General features: G+C 41.0%; 1 pseudogene; it reads right to left on the bottom strand.

Moving 5' to 3' along the window:
• Positions 1-1,238: 1,238 nt before the first annotated feature.
• Positions 1,239-19,122, bottom strand: part of LOC111968188 (nucleophosmin-like) — a 26,583-nt pseudogene continuing 8,699 nt past the window's right edge.

The raw sequence follows: 19,122 nt of genomic DNA, 5'->3' as shown, positions 1-19,122 counted from the left end.
CTGTATATGTATATATTACAGTGGTGCAAAAAGTATTTAGTCAGCACCAACTGTGCAATTCTCCCACTTAAAAAGATGAAGAGCCTGTATTTTCATCATAGTACACTTCAACTAAGACAGACAAAAATAGAGAAAACAAAATCCAGAAAATCACATTGTAGATTTTTATGAATTTATTGCAAATTATAGTGGAAAATAAGTATTTTGTCAATAACAAAAGTTTATCTCAATACTTTGTTATAACCCTGTGTGGCAATGACAAAGGTCAGATGTTTTCTGTAAGTCTTCACAAGGTTTTCACACACTGTTGCTGGTATTGGCCCATTCCTCCATGCAGATCTCCTCTAGAGCATTATGTTTTGGCTGTTGCTGGGCAACACGGACTTTCAACTCCCTCCAATATTTTCTATGGGTTGAGATCTGGAGACTGGCTAGGCCACTCCAGGACCTTGAAATGCTTCTTACGAAGCCACTCCTCGTTTGCCCGGGCGGTGTGTTTGGTCATTTGTCATGCTGAAAGACCCAGCCATGTTTATCTTCAATGCCCTTGCGATGGTAGCTTTGTTACTTTGGTCCAGCTCTCTTGCAGGGCATTCACTAGGTCCCCCATGTGGTTTGGGATTTTTGCTCACCGTTCTTGTGATCATTTTGACCCCACGGGGTGAGATCTTGCGTGGAGCCCCAGATCGGGAGTATCATCTGGTCTTGTTATCGTCTCCCTTTCCTAATAATTGCTCCCACATGTGATTTCCTCAAACCAAGCTGACCCTATGCAGATTCAGTCTTCCCAGCCTGGTGCAGGTCTACAATTTTGTTTCTGTGTGCCTTTGACACTCTTTGGTCTTGCCATAGTGGAGTTTGGAGTGTGACTGTTTGAGGTTGGACAGGTGACTTTTTACTGATAACAAGTTCAAACAGTGTGCCATTAATACAGGTAACGGTGGAGGACAGAGGAGCCCTTAAAAAAGAATTACAGGTCGTGAGAGCCAGAAATCTTGCTTGTTTGTAGGTGACCAATACTTATTTTCCACCATAATTTGCAAATAAATTCATAAAAATCATACAATGTGATTTTTCTGGATTTTGTTTTAGATTCGGTCTCTCACAGTTGAAGTGTACCTATGATAAAAAATTACAGACCTACATCGCTTTGTAAGTAGAACAACCTGCAAAATCGGCAGTGTATCAAATACTTGTTCTCCCCACTGTATATAAATATACAGTTGAAGTTGGGAAGTTTACATACACTTAGGTTGGAGTCATTAAAACTCGTTTTTCAACCACTCCACACATTTCTTGTTAACAAACTATAGTTTTGGCAAGTCGGTTAGGTCATCTACTTTGTGCATGACACAAGTCATTTTTCCAACAATTGTTTACAGACAGATTATTTCACTTATAATTCACAATTCCAGTGGGTCAGAAGTTTACATTGGCTGTGCCTTTAAACAGCTTGGGAAATTCCAGAAAATGATGTCATGGCTTTAGAAGCTTCTGACAGGCTAATTGACATCATTTGAGTCAATTGGAGGTGTACCTGTGGATGTATTTCAAGGCCTACCTTCAAACTCAGTGCCTCTTTGGTTGACATCATGGGAAAATCAAAAGAAATCAGCCAAAATTGTAGACCTCCACAAGTCTGGTTCATCCTTGGGAGCAATTTCCAAACGCCTGAAGGTACCACAATCATCTGTACAAACAATAGTACACAAGTATAAACACCATGGGACCACGCAGCCGTCATACCGCTCAGGAAGGAGACGCGTTCTGTCTCCTAGAGATGAACGTACTTTGGTGCGAAAAGTACAAATCAATCCCAGAACAACAGCAAAGTACCTTGCGAAGATCTGTGAAACAGGCACAAAAATATCAATATCCACAGTAAAATGAGTCCTATACTGACATAACCTGAAAGGACGCTCAGCAAGGAAGAAGACACTGCTCAAAAACTGCCATAGAAAAGCCAGACTACGGTTTGCAACTGCACATGGGAACAAAGATCATACTTTTTGAAGAAATGTCCTCTGGTCTGATGAAAGAAAAATAGAACTGTTTGGCCATAATGACCATCGTTATTTTTGGAGGAAAAAGGGGGAGGCTTGCAAGCCGAAGAACACCATTCCAACCATGAAGCACGGGGGTGGCAGCATCATGTTGTGGGGGTGCTTTGCTGCAGGAGGGACTGGTTCACTTCATAAAATAGATGGCATCATGAGGGAGGAAAGTTATGTGGATATATTGAAGCAACATCTCAAGACATCAGTCAGGAAGTTAAAGCTTGGACGCAAATGGGTCTCCCAAATGGACAATGACCCCAAGCATACTTCCAAAGTTGTGGGAGGACAACAAAGTCAGGGTACTGGAGTGGCCATCACAAAGCCCTGACCTCAATCCTACAGAAAATTTGTGGGCAGAACTGAAAAAGCGTGTGCGAGCAAGGAAGCCATCAAACCTGACTCAGTTACATCAGCTATGTCAGGAGGAATGGGCCAAAATTCACCCAACTTATTGTGGGAAGCTTGTGATGCTTCCTGAAACGTTTGACCCAAGTTAAACAATTTTAAGGCAATGCTACCAAATACTAATTGAGTGTATGTAAACTTCTGACCCACTGGGAATGTGATGAAATAAATAAAAGCTGAAATGAATCATTCTCTCTACAATTATTCTGACATTTCACATTCTTAAAATAAAGTGGTGATCCTAACTGACCTAAGACAGGGAATTTCTACTAGGATTAAATGTCAGGAATTGGGAAAAACTGAGTTTAAATGTATTTGGCTAAGGTGTATGTAAACTTCCGACTTCAACTGTATATCTTAGCCAATTGGAGCTCTTGTCACCTACGACATTCATGCTCTGAATGGCACACATACACAATCCATGTCTCAATGGTCTCAAAGCTTTAAAATCCTTCTTTAACTGTAATGTAAGCTTCAATTGGCTAAGACCCTAAATCCAATTGTGATCAATGGAGTGTGGTTCATTGATAGTTTAGCTCAATGAGTGATGCAATCTCTTCAATAAACATTTGCCATTCTCCTCCATAATGTGTTACAGTATACAAAAGTGTAAAGAAAACAAAACTCAACGCAAAATTAGAGAGCAGCGTTAAAACGAACATTAAAAACAAAAATACACAAGCCAGAACCAGAGGAGTTTGTTTCGATAACCGATCTACAGTATTTTGAAGCTACCATAACAGCGCATAAAATTGTATGGACTATTTACAAATAACAATGTCATCATTAAAGGTCCAGTTAACAAAGTACAGGATAAAAACACATCATTTCCCACTTACCTAGGCTTTCGTCCAGCAACCCAGTTCTTTTTTACAAAGCGACGGTAATGAAATCATTCCCTTAATTACTAATGATCATCTCTGGAGTGATATGGTAATTTTGGAATGTTTATTCTAGCATTGCCACAATTGATGCCAATGGACATGCTAAGAATACTAACATTCTGAGCTAACCAGATGCTGGTGAAAATTACTAAATAACCCACATACACGCCTAAAACTGGGTCGATCGACAACAACCTACGTAATAAGAAAATCATGTATGAACTATTCCTTTAATAAGCAGGGACTTGATTGAACATATGAAACAGTTTGCAAAACATCACCATAGTGCAAAGGCCTATGGCTCACCGATGGACACCAACAGTAGGCTAACACCATTTCTTTAGCAGGGGGGACATTACACACGTATTCACTGATGCTCTTAGTAATGGGTTAAAACATTAGAGCTACAATGTTCTTGGGGAAAGCATAGAGAAAACAAAAAAATCCAACATAACTGTAAGAAATGCAATGACTTATTTCTTCTCTGTTTTCAATGTTTGTACAAAGTTCCAGAGGTCTTTAACCACCTGTATGAGACAGAGAGAGATAGAGAGAAACTAATTATAATGCATGCAAATGACATGCTGCATAGCAGAGAGCTATGATTTTTTACTAAAGAATGTATTTTGTGCGCCTTGCCTTGCCTTACCATGCCTGGGGAACAATGAATTGAGACAGCATGTAGGGGTACAAGGGGTTGGGTGGGGGGCAATAGTACATACCAGAAAGAATGACTAGGTGCTCGAGTCTGACACATCCCAGAGTCTTTGGCTTCGGAACCAAATCACTTCCACAGATGTTTTCTACACATTGGGATCAAGCCTCCCCTGACCGCACCTTGCAGTCTAAAGACTTTTCACCTGCACAACAACTGCCGATGATGACAGCATGTTCTTAATGGAGGCCTTAATATGTCAGGCGGTTGGATTCATCTCAAAGGACTCCTCATCAATAAAAAGACAGCCTGGTCTGTGACTTGACCCATCCTAGTGCACACACACTTTTGCACGCACGCACGCACGCACGCACGCACGCACGCACGCACGCACGCACGCACGCACGCACGCACGCACGCACGCACGCACGCACGCACGCACGCACACACACACACACACACACACACACACACACACACACACACACACACACACACACACAAACACACCCACACATTTGAATGCTTACATTTGCAAATACACCCGCAAACGCACGCATGCACGCACACACACTCTCAAGCACACACCCAACCATTTAAGAGGGCTTTTTCTTGTTTGACACAAACATTCCAATTCCAGTTGTAATAGTTTCCCAGAAACTAAACTGGAATAAAATGGTGATTAGTAAATGCAGTGTCATCACCATCTTGGCCCCATGTGGTCAAGATTAAAGGACTCTTTACTTAAATACTCCAAGTAAAATACTGCTTGGGTGCTGCATCGACATGAGTAAAAATAATCTTCAATGTACATAAAGTCCCTGCATTTCTGCATTACGTACAGTAGCCCAAGATTCATCTAGAGGAATATTCCTTCAGTTGGTCAAAGACCTTGAACATGACAGAGTCTGGTACCATTCACAAACCTCAAGTCCCTTAATTAGGGCTACAAAAGACACACTTGTGAGAGAACTACGACATTAAATCAATGGGGAAGACTTTGCCTTGGCAGGTCTACTCCCATTCCATCCCAAAAGAGAGCGCGGACCCAAGATGAACATATTTCACTGCACACACTTTGCAAAAAAACTATCTGAAATAACTGGGACATTTTTTGTTTCTAAGTTGTGTGTTATACATTTCAATGTTTCAGGTTTTTTATTCAGCAATTCATGTCAATAGTCTATAATAACTACATACATACTACAATGCTGATGCTACAGCAAATACTTTCACTATCAAGACAACAAGAATACTTACTTTTTTATCTGACATCCTGAAAGAACTTTTGGCAAAATTTTCAAACTTCGCCTCGGTCTTCGGAAGAGGTTTTCCCTGATTGGAAAAGAGCCAGTAAATATGTTTTTAATCTGGGTGAGACATTTAATCAAACTAATGTTTAATCACACTAGAGGGGAAAACAACATTATTACAGTGTAATAACATGTATAACCTACAATTCTGTATTATTCACGAGGCAAATATGAAGTGGGCCTTGTACAGCTGATTCTGCCAATACAGTTGGAAGAGGTTTCTGTAAGAGAGGAAGAGGAAGAGAGAAGCTAATCCCTCTCTATGATGTCATGGCTGCGTGTGCGCCAGTGGTCAGTCACCCCCCACCTCAGGCCTGGTGGCAATTGGCGAGGTCAGAGGTTATTCCCACACAACTATGGAGGATGTGTTTCATGTGTTCCACTGAGGCTTTGCTGCAGCCCTTTTTGAATGGAATCAGTGGGAAAAACAAGACATCAATGTGAATTATCTTCAGAGAACACCTTTGATGCCAAGCAGACTTTGGCGTTTATGGCATGTTATGTATGGAAGCATGCAGAGGGAGAGATCACCACAAGATAACCTGTGAACTTTTGCTAACGACTTGGTGTTCTAAGCTTAACTTTGAAGCATGAAAATTACTTATGGCTGGTCGATATGACCAAAATATGATATCACAATACAGTGCCTTGCAAAAGTATTCATCCCCCTTGGCGTTTTTCCTATTTTGTTGCATTACAACCTGTAATTTAAATAGATTTTTATTTGGATTTCATGTAATGGAAATACACAAAATAGTCCAAAATGGTGAAGTGAAATGAAAAAAATGACTTGTTTAAAAAAAAAAAAAAAAGTGGTGTGTACTCACCCCCTTTGCTATGAAGCCCTTAAATAAGATCTGTTGCAACCTATTACCTTCAGAAGTCTCATAATTAGTTAAATAAAGTACACCTGTGTGCAATATAAGTGTCACATGATCTGTCACATGATTTCAGTAAATATACACCTGTTCTGAAAGGCCCCAGAGTCTGCAACACCAGTAGGCAAGGGGCACCACCAAGCAAGCGGCACCATGAAGACCAAGGAGCTCTCCAAACAGGTCAGGGACAAAGTTGTGGAGAAGTACAGATCAGGGTTGGGTTCTAAAGAAATATCCCAAACTTATTTCTTGTTTGTTTCACAATAAAAAATATTTTGCATTTTCAAAGTGGTAGGCATGTTGTGTAAATCAAATAATAAACCCCCCAAAAAATCTATTTTCATTCCAGGTTGTAATGCCAAGGGGGGTGAAAATAGGAAAAATGCCAAGGGAGGTGAATACTTTCGCAAGCCACCGTATTTTTCACATTTTTGTTTTTTAATAATACGTTCTAAATTGACTTTATGAGCTGTGCATGACCCTAGGGTGGCAACACATACATTCTAACTGATTTCAATGGGGCTTTCTCCATTCTGTATGTTTTATACTGTTCAATCAAACTTCAACCAAAAGTTGATCTCATTTGAGATCATTTCCACACTGCTACTTTGGGCTGCATAATATGGGCAAAATATATATTTTTTTTTTAACCAGAAATTGCAATTGCGATTTGACTTGCGATTTAGATCTAAACACTTATTCAAATTTTACTGTTAGAATGTAATTGTGGGCACTTTGAATATAGTGTTGACAACGAATGAAAAAGCCAGGGAGGTGTTCATAGAATTAGGAATTATAATACTAATAGAATCTCTATGGAGGCATTATTGTGACAGGGTAGGAACAAAAGTGTTGGTCAGTGTTTTCCAGGAGAGTGGGACCCTATAGTCTTTGGCTACATTAAATGTTTTCTCTTACTTCATAGCTAACATATTCCTCTGATTTAGAAGATACGGTTGCACAAACAACATGTTAATTTACGCCTACTCCAGCACTGGTATTAGGCTGTATTAGCGAGCTACGTTTGCTCTGACTGAGTACATTTATTAGCTAGCTAGCTAGCCAGCTAACTAGCGATTAGCATTAGCCACAACCTGCTAAGAAAAGACACAAACTAATAGTGTAAATATATAAAACTCTTTATATAAAACAGATTTATATTAACTCAATGAGGCCCACCATATGGCTGGCACGTTTTGCAGTTCTAACCCCTTTTAAACATAGTGTGTTTGAGCTAAAGACTTCCGAGTTGTACCATTGTATTCGTTGATTTCTTTTACATCCATAGATACCAACAATTCGTCTGTGTGATTAACGGGGGCTGAGCTAGAGCGGTGTTTGTGAGACAAGGGCGGATCCCGAAGGGGCCTGGGGCTGGGTCTTTTGTACAAAAACGTCTGTAGAGTCCGAATGGTTTGAGCTACAAACTATTAAAAACGATTTATGAAAACCTGAGACTGTCACGAACCCGCCAATGTTTTGCTCTGCTTCGCTCACAAGACACACAAGGGTCATTAGAAGGCCAGGGTCTATAATACTGTAATAAACTCACATAGTTGCATTCACAAACTCCACACAGTTGTCACTGACTCGTTGGATATTAATTTTCCAGTGAGCAAAAAAAGTTATAAAAAATAAATACTATTCTGTACTTACAGCATTCATATGAATGCATTTCATTTATCAGGTTTTTGCTTTGGCTGACCTTGTTTTTTTATTTGACATTTATTGACTGTTTATGTCAAATTGTTTTGTGTTCTACCTGTAGCCCTGGTTGTCCTGAAAAGAAAATGGTAAAACACTTCATTGTGAGGCTAAATATAAGGGCTGGACATACAAATAAATGAAAGTCAGATAAATGAAAAGCAGATGTTTCCTGGGGTCTCGGGACTGATAGGGTTAAGAAGCAAAGTAGAAAGCAGCATTGTTGTCATCAACATATTGTTGCATTGACCATGAACACTGAAGAGTGAACGGTCGCCAAGTGACCTTGTGGTCGAGGGGGGGGGGGGGTTGTTGAGAGAGAGAGAAAGACAATTCAAGTAGAGGAATAAACTATACATACAGAGTGATGTATTACATTTAACAAAACAAACATTGAAATACACTTATAGAAGGTAAGGTAAAAAAAAAACTAAACCAGTCCGTGCATCAATACCGGTCTAAAGTAAAATACATTATACCGCCCAACCCTAAAATGAACGTGTTACCTCTTTGGCTAACGATGCTAGCTTGCTCTTGATTTCAGGCACGGTGAGAACATTGGATGGGCCAGCTCCAGACTTTTCCTTCTGACTCTTGTCTTTTCCTCCCACTGGTGTCTGCAAGTCAAACAAGATCAACATCATTCAAAGTATCATTCAGTGGTGTGCTTGTTCCAGTAACTAACTAGCCTAACTGAAAAGTTGAAACTTAGGCTTAGATTGGTGTCAATATTCACTAGTTTCTATGTAGGCTACATACAGTACCAGTCAAAAGTTTGGACACACCTACTCATTAAAGGGTTTTTCTTTGTTTACTATTTTCTCCATTGTATGGATTGTATAATGGTTGTATAATGGTGAAGACATCAAAACTATGAAATAACACATGGAATCATGTAGTAACCCAAAAAGTTTTAAACAAATCAAAATATATTTTAAATTCTTCAAAGTAGCCACCTTTTCCCTTGATGACAGTGTTGCACATTCTTGGCATTCTCTCAACCAGCTTCATGAGGTAGTCACCTGGAATGCATTTCAATTAACAGGTGTGGCTTGTTAATTTGTGGAATTTTTTCCTTAATGCGTTTGAGCCAATCAGTTGTGTTGTGAAAAGGTAGGGGTGGTATACAGAAGATAGCCCTATTTGGTAAAACACCAAGTCCATATTATGGCAAGAACAGCTCAAATAAGCAGAGAAATGACAGTCCATCATTACTTTAAGACAAGGTCAGTCAATCTGGAAAATCTCAAGAACTTTGAAAGTTTCTTCAAGTGCAGTCGCAAAAACCATCAAGCACTATGATGAAACTGGCTATCATGAGGACCGCCACAGGAAAGGAAGACCCAGAGTTACATCTGCTGCAGAGGATAAGTTCATTAGTTACCAGCCTCAGAAATTGCAGCCCAAATAAATGCTTCACAGAGTTCAAGTAATAGACACATCTCAACATCAACTGTTCAGAGGAGACAGGCCTTCATGGATGAATCAGGCCTACATGAATCAGGCCTTCATGGTCGAATTGCTGCAAATAAACCACGACTACAGGACACCAATAATAAGAAGAGACTTGCTTGGGCCAAGAAACCCGAGCAATGGACATTAGACCGGTGGAAATCTGTCGTTTGGTCTGATGAGTCCAAATTTGAGATTTTTGGTTCCAACCGCCGTGTCTTTGTGAGACGCAGAGTAGGTGAATAGATGATCTCCGCATGTGTAGTTCACACCGTAAAGCATGGCGGAGGAGGTGTGATGGTGTGTGGGTGCTTTGCTGGTGACACTGTCAGTGATTTATTTAGAATTCAAGGCACACTTAACCAGCATGGCTACCACAGCATTTTGCAGCGATATGCCATCCCATCTGGTTTTTGCTTAGTGGGACTATCATTTGTTTTTCAACAGGACAATGACCCAACACACCACCAGGATGTGAAAGGGCTATTTGACCAAGAAGGAGAGTGATGGAGTGTTGCATCAGATTACCTGGCATCAACAATCACTTGACCTCAACCCAATTGAGATATAAATATAAAAATATGTAGAAAATATAAAAAATAAAGAAAAATTCCTTGAATGAGTAGGTGTGTCCAAACCTTTGACTGGTACAGTAGGTCTTTAGTGTGTTCCTCTTCCCACCATGACAACATAAGAAAATCATTGTCTACTGGCCAAAACAATTCATGTACATCCAATCAATGTATCTGTGAGGGGCATCTATGCCATTCGCCCATTTTCAACTGTCCCATAACCATGCGATTGGTGGTAGCTAGTGAATTGGCCTTGTGAGCCCAAGACCAGCCTGTGCTTAGTATGCTGGCTACAGCCCCTATCCTGACCTATTTAGTGTGTCACGCCCTGGCCATAGAGAGGGTTTTAGTCTCTATTTTGGTTAGGCCAGGGTGTGATTAGGGTGGGCATTCTATATGTTATATTTCTTTGTTTTTGGCCGAGTGTGGTTCCCAATCAGAGGCAGCTGTTTACCGTTGTCTCTGATTGGGAATCATACTTAGGCAACCTTTTTCCCACCTGTGTTTTGTGGGTAGGTATTTTCTGTTTTAGTGTCTGCACCTTACAGAATTGTTTCGTTTCTCACTTTGTTATTTTGCTTGAGTGTTTTTGGTGAATAAATTATCATGAACACGTACCACGCTGCACTTTGGTCCACTTCTGCAGACGAGCGTTACAGTGTGACTGAGAGAGGTTCCTCTATTAGGGACAGCTTGAGCAACCAGCTGGAAGGGGATTAAAGCAAACGGACACCAAATTCTACCCTAATTACAGCACCTTTTGACAAATATGGTGGGGAAAAATTATCCTTTTATTGCTTCCAAGCAGAAGAGGGCAAACCCAGACTTTAGCGTTGAGCAACAGAGAAAAATGAAAAAATTAGTTTTTCAGTGGCGGGTTAACTCCCCTAGACTGACACTGTGAAAGGGATCATTCTACAATGGGAAATGGAGCGGCCGCTTGCTCACGTTTCGCTAAACGTTTTGCGCTACGGCTAAGAGTGAAAAGCTACCAACGAACACTCCGAGAAGTAATATTGAGTAATATTACGAATCCAGAGGCTCTATATAGTGGTGAGAGACTTTTCCCCCTCATAGCAGTTATGTAAACTGACAACGTTTGAGTTCCATCGTCATTGTTTTCCTTTACAACACAAAGAGGCCCTTTGTTTGTTTGTCTGTGCGTGTATGTAGGCATGCATACAGTGTGTGTGAGCCTCAGAGAGCCCTCTGCGAACATGGTGTTAACAGGGCTACAGGTGTGTCCAGAGCTGGGCGGACAAGGCCCCAGAAGTCATCAATTAGGAGTGTGTGAGTGTGATACAATTTGACATGCCATACGCCGTGGCTGCGCGTTACACAAGCAGGGAGCCTGTTGCTACATGCAGGCCCGGCTGGAATCCACTGTGATTGCAGGGTTTGATTGATGGACGGAGCTGTGTTAAAAAAACTAGGGGAGAAGGACCTTCTTGGAGAGACTTTCTGTCATGCGACTGAGGAACTAACAATAAGAAAGCATTCTGTTTTTTATGACCAAGGAGTGATATTTTTGCTCCTAGCGAACACTTGACACTTGCCTTAAAAACTTTTACCCGTACCAGCACCATAGTACAGTGAAAATAATGACCTGCACGCAATCCAAAGCCGCCTGTCAAAAATACTTCTGTGCAACATTTGTGAAAAGTATCATATTAAATCTCCGATTGTGTGTATTAGTGTTTTGACGTTACAGTGTTAATGATGGTGCGTGACGTCAAAAGGTTTTTAGACAATCTTTGCCATTTTGAATGTTAAATATCAACATACAATAACGGATGTAAAGATAGCAGCATCTACGCTAAAGAGGTGATGGAAGCAAATGAGGATAGTATATTCAAAGTTGGCACATTCAAATGGCATGTCACTCAGAATCACCACGGAAACATCAGGCTGTGTGCGTCCACAACAAGCGTGTGGACCCGGACAGTGAGAATAGAATAGGCTTGTCGCTAATTCAAACCATTGCATTTGAAACATATTGAAAGTAGATGCGTTCCATTGTATTTGGAACATATTCAAAGTTGTGTAAACTGATCATTACCCAAAATAATAACAGACCAGATATCTTGATTGTCGGATGGACAAAGGAACCTCATTTTTTCCCCCATCGTACAGATTAAAGGTATCAAATAAGAGGGCAAACACGCACACGGGTACACACACAAACACACATATGCAGACACACCCTCACACCTTCGACTTGAAAAAACCCACATGCCACTGGCTCCTGGCCAAGAAATGGCCGGCGTATTTATTATTTGGGGGGCGGCTCTCCACTTCCAAAGGACAGCTGTGGAACTGAAACAGCTGATAAACAGACAGAGCAGAGCAAGCTGTTTAATCTGCGCCAGACACTGATTACAGATGCCACGGGACATGTGACTTAATCACTTGCACACTATCATTTGATGTAATCGCTCGTCTCCGATTCGCTCGTCTTCGCTCCAAATACATGGTCATGATGATACTTCTGCCGGCTAAGTCTGAATGTCTGAGGTAGTAATTGTTCCTTTGGTGTCTTGTAGGAGGGCTTTGGGGCCAGGTAAAGAGACAAAAGACGTTTCGCTGAGAAACTTCCACTCTCAAGACCAGGACAAAAAAAATACCTGTTTTTATTGATAAAAAAATTGAGCTCAACTTAATTAAAATAGAACAATGCAGAACCATTGAAAAATCGGGCAAATTTGCGATGGGATTAAAACAATCGTGAACAGGGGTAGGGATGTGTGAAATGGACAATGTTCAAACAACACATTTTCTCCGGTTTTCAGTAAAAACATTTTATAAAATTTTTATCATAAAATTCCATGTGAATTCACAATGCTGCTGCCAGCAACGGTTTGGGTCTCATGGCGCGTCCCTTTCAGATTGTTAAACATTGCACCTGTATTACCATTACTGTACCTCAATTCCCCCTCACAAAGTTAGCATTTCCTTCTCATTTAACTTCTCAAAGTATTGTCATACAGGACTTCACTGCGGTTGCTTGCCTTTCCCTGCCATTTTCCCAACTGTTAACGACGATAAAGTAGTGATTGAGAGTCGGCTCAAAAATAATTGATTCCTCGACTGTATTTCAATGTTTATTTTGTTAAATGTGATATGCCGTGTGTAACATCCATTTTTATTGTTTACTTGGTAACACTTTTCTTGACACCCAGCGTCATAACACGCTATGACACAATCATAATCATGTCATTATATGTCATAACAGCAGACATACCTTGTCATAACCTGTTATAATATGGTCATAACACTGTCATGACACATATATTTAGACCTGTTGTGACATTATTTTATAGCTGGTTATGATACCTCCATAGGAGTGTAAAAACCACAAAACCTACCATGGTAGTTCTTTTATGGCTGGTTATGACACCTACATAAGAGTGTCAAAACCCACAAAACCTACCACAAGGCAAAACATTCCATTACACCATTACACATTAAATTATCATTGTAATTGCGCACACATTGATGTCAGACATGCACCAACGCAAATGCTCTGCTGCTGATGACTGGGATGAAAGCAGGAGAAGATTTCAGAAACAGGACAAGACACCCTCTTTTTGACTCTTGACTGATATATGGGCATGTATGTGATAGGTTATCTGGCTTATATGATTATGGTCATAATGCTTCTTGACAGTGTCATAAAGTGTATTTTCTACAAGTTATTTAAAATATGATGAAAAAAAAACAACAAAGGATTTAAGAAACAAGCCTTCAAATGAAAGGAAACTTCTTGGTAGGGAAAACCCCCCAAATTTGAATAAATGTGGTTTTGACACTGTTATATAGGTGTCATAACCAGCCATAAAATAATGCAATATATGTCACAACAGGTGTAAATATATGGGTCATGACAGTGTTATGACCGTATTAAGACATGTTATGACAAGTTATGTCAGCTGTTATAACATTATGACATGGTTATGACCATGGTTATGACCACACTGAGTGTCAAGTAAAGTGTTACCGTTTACTTCGCTACTTGAGTAATCTCTCTCCGCTCTCTCTCTCGCTCCATGCTGCTTCCCACACAGACTTAGAGCGCATTTGTTGTTCCTCGACCACTAGACACTTGCAGTTCAGTCTGCATGGTCAATGAAGCACATGCAACAATGTTGATGACAACGATGCTGTTTTCACTTTGCTACTTAATATAAATCCACTAGTGTTCTATAGTTACACTATTAGTTTGTGCTTCTTACATCTGCAAACAGCTAGCTCGTATTTTCTTAGCAAGTTCAGACTAAATCTTGTTAGCTGATAATGCTAATCGCTAGTTAGCTGGCTAATAAATGTTCTCAAATCAAATGTTATTTGTCACAGAAAATGTAATTAGCTATACAGCCTGATAATACCAGTGATGGTGTAGACCTAAATCAGCATGTTGTATCTTCCAAATCAAATAGGAATACGCGATTCATGAATATGTTAGCTACATGAAGCAGCTAAGAGAAAACATTAAAGGTAGCCAAAGATTATAGGGTCCCCTAGGAAACACTTCACAACACTTTTTGTTCTGTCACAATAACTCCTCCCTGTCATTTTCATTCGTTGTCATATCAAACAACACTGTACTCAAAGTGCCCACTATTATATTATAACTATAGAATTAGAATAATCATTCTATTTTCATGACTACAACACCAAAGTGTGTTGCTCTAAATCGCAATTGCAACATTTGGAGGAAAGGCAGAAACGTACGAGTCAGAACCGTGCACTAGGCCTATCTTTTTTATTTAGTTTTATTTTATTTTTTATTTCACCTTTATTTAACCAGGTAGGCCAGTTGAGAACAAGTTCTCATTTACAACTGCAACCTGGCCAAGATAAAGCAAAGCAGTGCGACAAAAACAACAACACAGAGTTACACATAAACAAACGTACAGTCAATAACACAATAGAAAAATCTATGTACAGTGTGTACAAATGTAGAAGAGTAGGGACGTAGAGGCAATAAATAGGCCATAGAGGCAAAATAATTACAATTGAGCAATTAACACTGGAGTGATAGATGTGCAGATGATGATGGGCAAGTAGAGATACTGGGGTGCAAAAGCGATAGAGGATAAATAACAATATGGGGATGAGGTAGTTGGGTGTGCTATTTACAGATTGGCTGTGTACAAGTACAGTGATCGGTAAGCTGCTCTGACAGCTGATGCTTAAAGTTAGAGGGGGAGATATAAGACTCCAGCTTCAGTGATTTTTGCAATTCGTTCCAGTCATTGGCAGCAGAGAACTGGAAGGAAAGGCAGCCAAAGGAAGTCCAGTGCAATATACCTGCTGGAGCGAGTGCTACGGGTGGGTGTTGCTATGGTGACCAGGGAGATGAGATGAAGCGGGGCTTTACCAAGCAAAGACTTATAGATGACCTGGAGTCAGTGAGTTTGGCGACAAATATGTAGTGAGGGCCAGCCAACGAGAGCATACAGGTCGCAGTGGTGGGTAGTATATGGGGCTTTGGTGACAAAACGGATGGCACTGTGATAGACTACATCCAGTTTGCTGAGTAGAGTGTTGGAGGCTATTTTGTAAATGACATCGCCGAAGTCAAGGATCGGTAGGATAGTCAGTTTTACGAGGATATGTTTGGCAGCATGAGTGAAGGAGGTTTTGTGGCGAAATAGGAAGCCAATTCTAGATTTAATTTTGGATTGGAGATGCTTAATGTGAGTCTGGAAGGAGAGTTTACAGTCTAACCAGACACCTAGGTATTTGTAGTTGTCCACATATTCTAAGTCAGAACCGTCCAGAGTAGTGATGCTAGGCGGACGGGCGGGTGCGGGCAACAATCGGTTTAAGAGCATGCATTTAGTTTTACTAGCATTTAAAAGCAGTTGGAGGCCACAGAAGGAGTGTTGTATGGCATTGAAGCTCGTTTGGAGGTTTGTTAACACAGTGTAAAAAGAAGGGCCAGATGTATACAGAATGGTGTCGTCTGAGTAGAGGTGGATCAGAGAATCACCAGCAGCAAGAGCAACATCATTGATGTATACAGAGAAAAGAGTCAGCCCGAGAATTGAACCCCATAGAGACTGCCAGAGGTCCGGACAACTGGCCCTCCGATTTGACACAGTCAACTCTATCTGAGAAGTAGTTAGTGAACCAGGCGAGGCAGTCATTTGAGAAACCAAGGCTGTTGAGTCTGCCGATAAGAATACGGTGATTGACAGAGTCGAAAGCCATGGCCAGGTCGATGAAGACGGCTGCACAGTACTGTCTTTTATCGATGGAGGTTATGATATCATTTAGGACCTTGAGAGTGGCTGAGGCGCACCCATGACCAGCTCGGAAACCAGATTGCATAGTGGAGAAGGTATGGTGGGATTCGAAATGTTCGGTGATCTATTTGTTAACTTGGCTTTCGAAGATTTTAGAAAGGCAGGGCAGGATGGATATAGGTCTGTAACAGTTTATTCGGCAATCCAAAGCTGTATCTCGCAATGGAATGTTACATTTGAAGTCAGAATTTACATACACCTTGGCTAAACACATATAAACTCAGTTTTTCACAATTCCTGATATTTAATCCTAGTAAAAAATTCCCTGCCTTAGGTCAGTTAGGATCACCACTTTATTTTAAGAATGTGAAATGTCAGAATAATAGTAGAGAGAACGATTCATTTCAGCTTTTATTTCTTTCATCATATTCCCAGTGGGTCAGAAGTTTACATACACTCAATTAGTATTTGGTAGCATTGCCGTTAAATTGTTTACTGGCGTAACAATTTCGGGTAGCTTTCCACAAGCTTCCACAATAAGTTGGTGAATTTTGGCCCATTCCTTCTGACAGAGCTGGTGTAACTGAGTCGGGTTTGTAGGCCTCCTTGCTCGCACACGCTTTTTCAGTTCTGCCCACAAATTTTCTATGGGATTGAGGTCAGGGTTTTGTGATGGCCACTCCAATACCTTACTTGTTGTCCATAAGCCATTTTGCCACAACTTTGGAAGTACGTTTGGGGTCATTGTCCATTTGGAAGACCCATTTGCCGACAAGCTTCAGCTTCCTGACTGATTTTGTGAAGTGCACCAGTCCCTCCTGCAGCAAAGCACCCCCACAACATGATGCTGCCACCCCCGTCCTTCACGGTTGGGATGGTGTTCTTCAGCTTGCAAGCCTCACCCTTTTTCCTCCAAACATAACGATGGTCATTATGGCCAAACAGTTCTATTTTTTGTTTCATCGACCAGAGGACATGTCTCCAAAAAGTAAATCTTTGTCCCCATGTGCAGTTGCAAACGCGTAGTCTTACTTTTTCTTCTTCTTCCTTGCTGAGCGGCCTTTCAGGTTATGTCGATATAGGACTCGTTTTATTGTGGATATAGATACTTTTGCGCCCATTCCCCTCCAGCATCTTCACAAGATCCTTTGCTGTTGTTCTGGGATTGATTTGCACTTTTCACACCAAAGTACGTTCATCTCTAGGAGACAGAACGCGTCTCCTTCCTGAGCGCTATGACAGCTGCATGGTCCCATGGTTGGTTTAATACTTGCGTACTATTGTTTGTACAGATGAACATGGTACCTTCAGGCATTTGGAAATTGCTCCCAAGGATGAACCAGACTTGTGGAGGTCTACAATATTTGTTTCTGAGGTCTTGGCTGATTCCTTTTGATTTTCCCATGATGTCAAGCAAAGATGCACTGAGTTTGAAGGTGGGCCTTGAAATACATCCACAGGTACACCTCCAATTGACTCAAATGATGTCAATTAGCCTATCAGAAGCTTCTAAAGCCATGACATCATTTTCTGGAATTTTCCAAGCTGTTTAAAGGCACAGTCAAGTTAGTGTATGTAAACTTCTGATCCACTGGAATTGTGATACAGTGAATTATAAGTTAAATAATCTGTCTGTAAACAATTGTTGGAAAAATTGCTTGTCATGCACAAAGTAGAAGTCCTAACCGACTTGCCAAAACTATAGTTTGTTAACAAGAAATTTGTGGAGTGGTTGAAAAACAAGTTTTAATGACTCCAACATACTGTAAGTGTATGTAAACTTCCGACTTCAACTGTATATCTCGCAATTTCTTAGCTTTCAATGTCTCGCAACGTCAGTAAAGCAGGGCCTACTATTAATGGATAGGATAGGATATTGATGAGATGAGCGAGATGCAACACTGTGTGAGAGTCACACACAGGATCGGTGCACGTGCATGGGTTCGCTTCATGCTGTTCACAGCGTGGTAGCCAGGGCACCAAAACAGCGGAGATGTTCAGCCTCACTAGACGGCTAACTTCACACAACTTTCCCCAGGCCTTTATAGCCTATTGTCCAGTTAGGCTATAACACAGAATATTATAGGTTTTGTGCTAACTGCACTGTGATAATTGTTTTTGTGAAAACATAAAATAAAACATTTGGTTAGGGATTTTTCTTAATGTTAAGGTTAATCCCACTAGTACACATTGAACTGAGTGTCCGTCTTTTGCCAATAGTGAAGATTTACGTCTTCCAAGGAGGATCCCAGGCAGAGCATCTTACAGCTTTACAACCGTGGCGCAGGCTCGGAGGCATCATCACAGAACAGGCAGCCTGCTTCCACTTCCATCAATCAAAAAGTACTAACACACTACTGACTATAGAATTCAGACCGACAAACTTGAACGGCAGTCATATCGACCCATTTCGCTCCATCAAAAAACGTAGATGACGGGGCAAAGAGTTTAGAAATATGGTGAGAGAGGCACTGGCAAAGGATCTGACGAGCCACCCTAATGACCAGTCACCTGCACTAAGAAAACGCCTGCTTCCTCTGGGAGAAACCTGCCTGCTGCCCCTGACATCAAACACTCATAATGAGAGCAATTGGGAGAAGGTGTGTACAGGAAGCGAGGGGTGTGAGGAGGCTGTGGAGAGGTGGCTGAGGGAAGGGGGTCGGGGTTAGGTAGGGTGGGACTGGGGGGTTAGGTAGGGTGGGACTGGGGGGTTAAACTGGCAGGAGGCCAGGGTTTTCCCTAAGCCTAGTTAGTTTCCATAAACTAACTAGGCTTCTTTTCATTTAAAATATTAAATTTGCTTGTCAGAAAAGTCTATATAGCCTTTTCCCGCTAGAATGAACGATATGCATGTTCTAGTGAGCTACTGATAGGACAGGCGCCTGTCAGTCACAAAGCGAGCGATGATAGGGGAACACTGCTGGTTTGTCAGTGTGCTGTCTGTCCTGCCT

This window comes from Salvelinus sp. IW2-2015, linkage group LG8 (genome assembly GCF_002910315.2).
Source record: "Salvelinus sp. IW2-2015 linkage group LG8, ASM291031v2, whole genome shotgun sequence".
Lineage (NCBI taxonomy): Eukaryota > Metazoa > Chordata > Actinopteri > Salmoniformes > Salmonidae > Salvelinus > Salvelinus sp. IW2-2015.
This window is presented reverse-complemented; position numbering and strand designations above follow the sequence as displayed.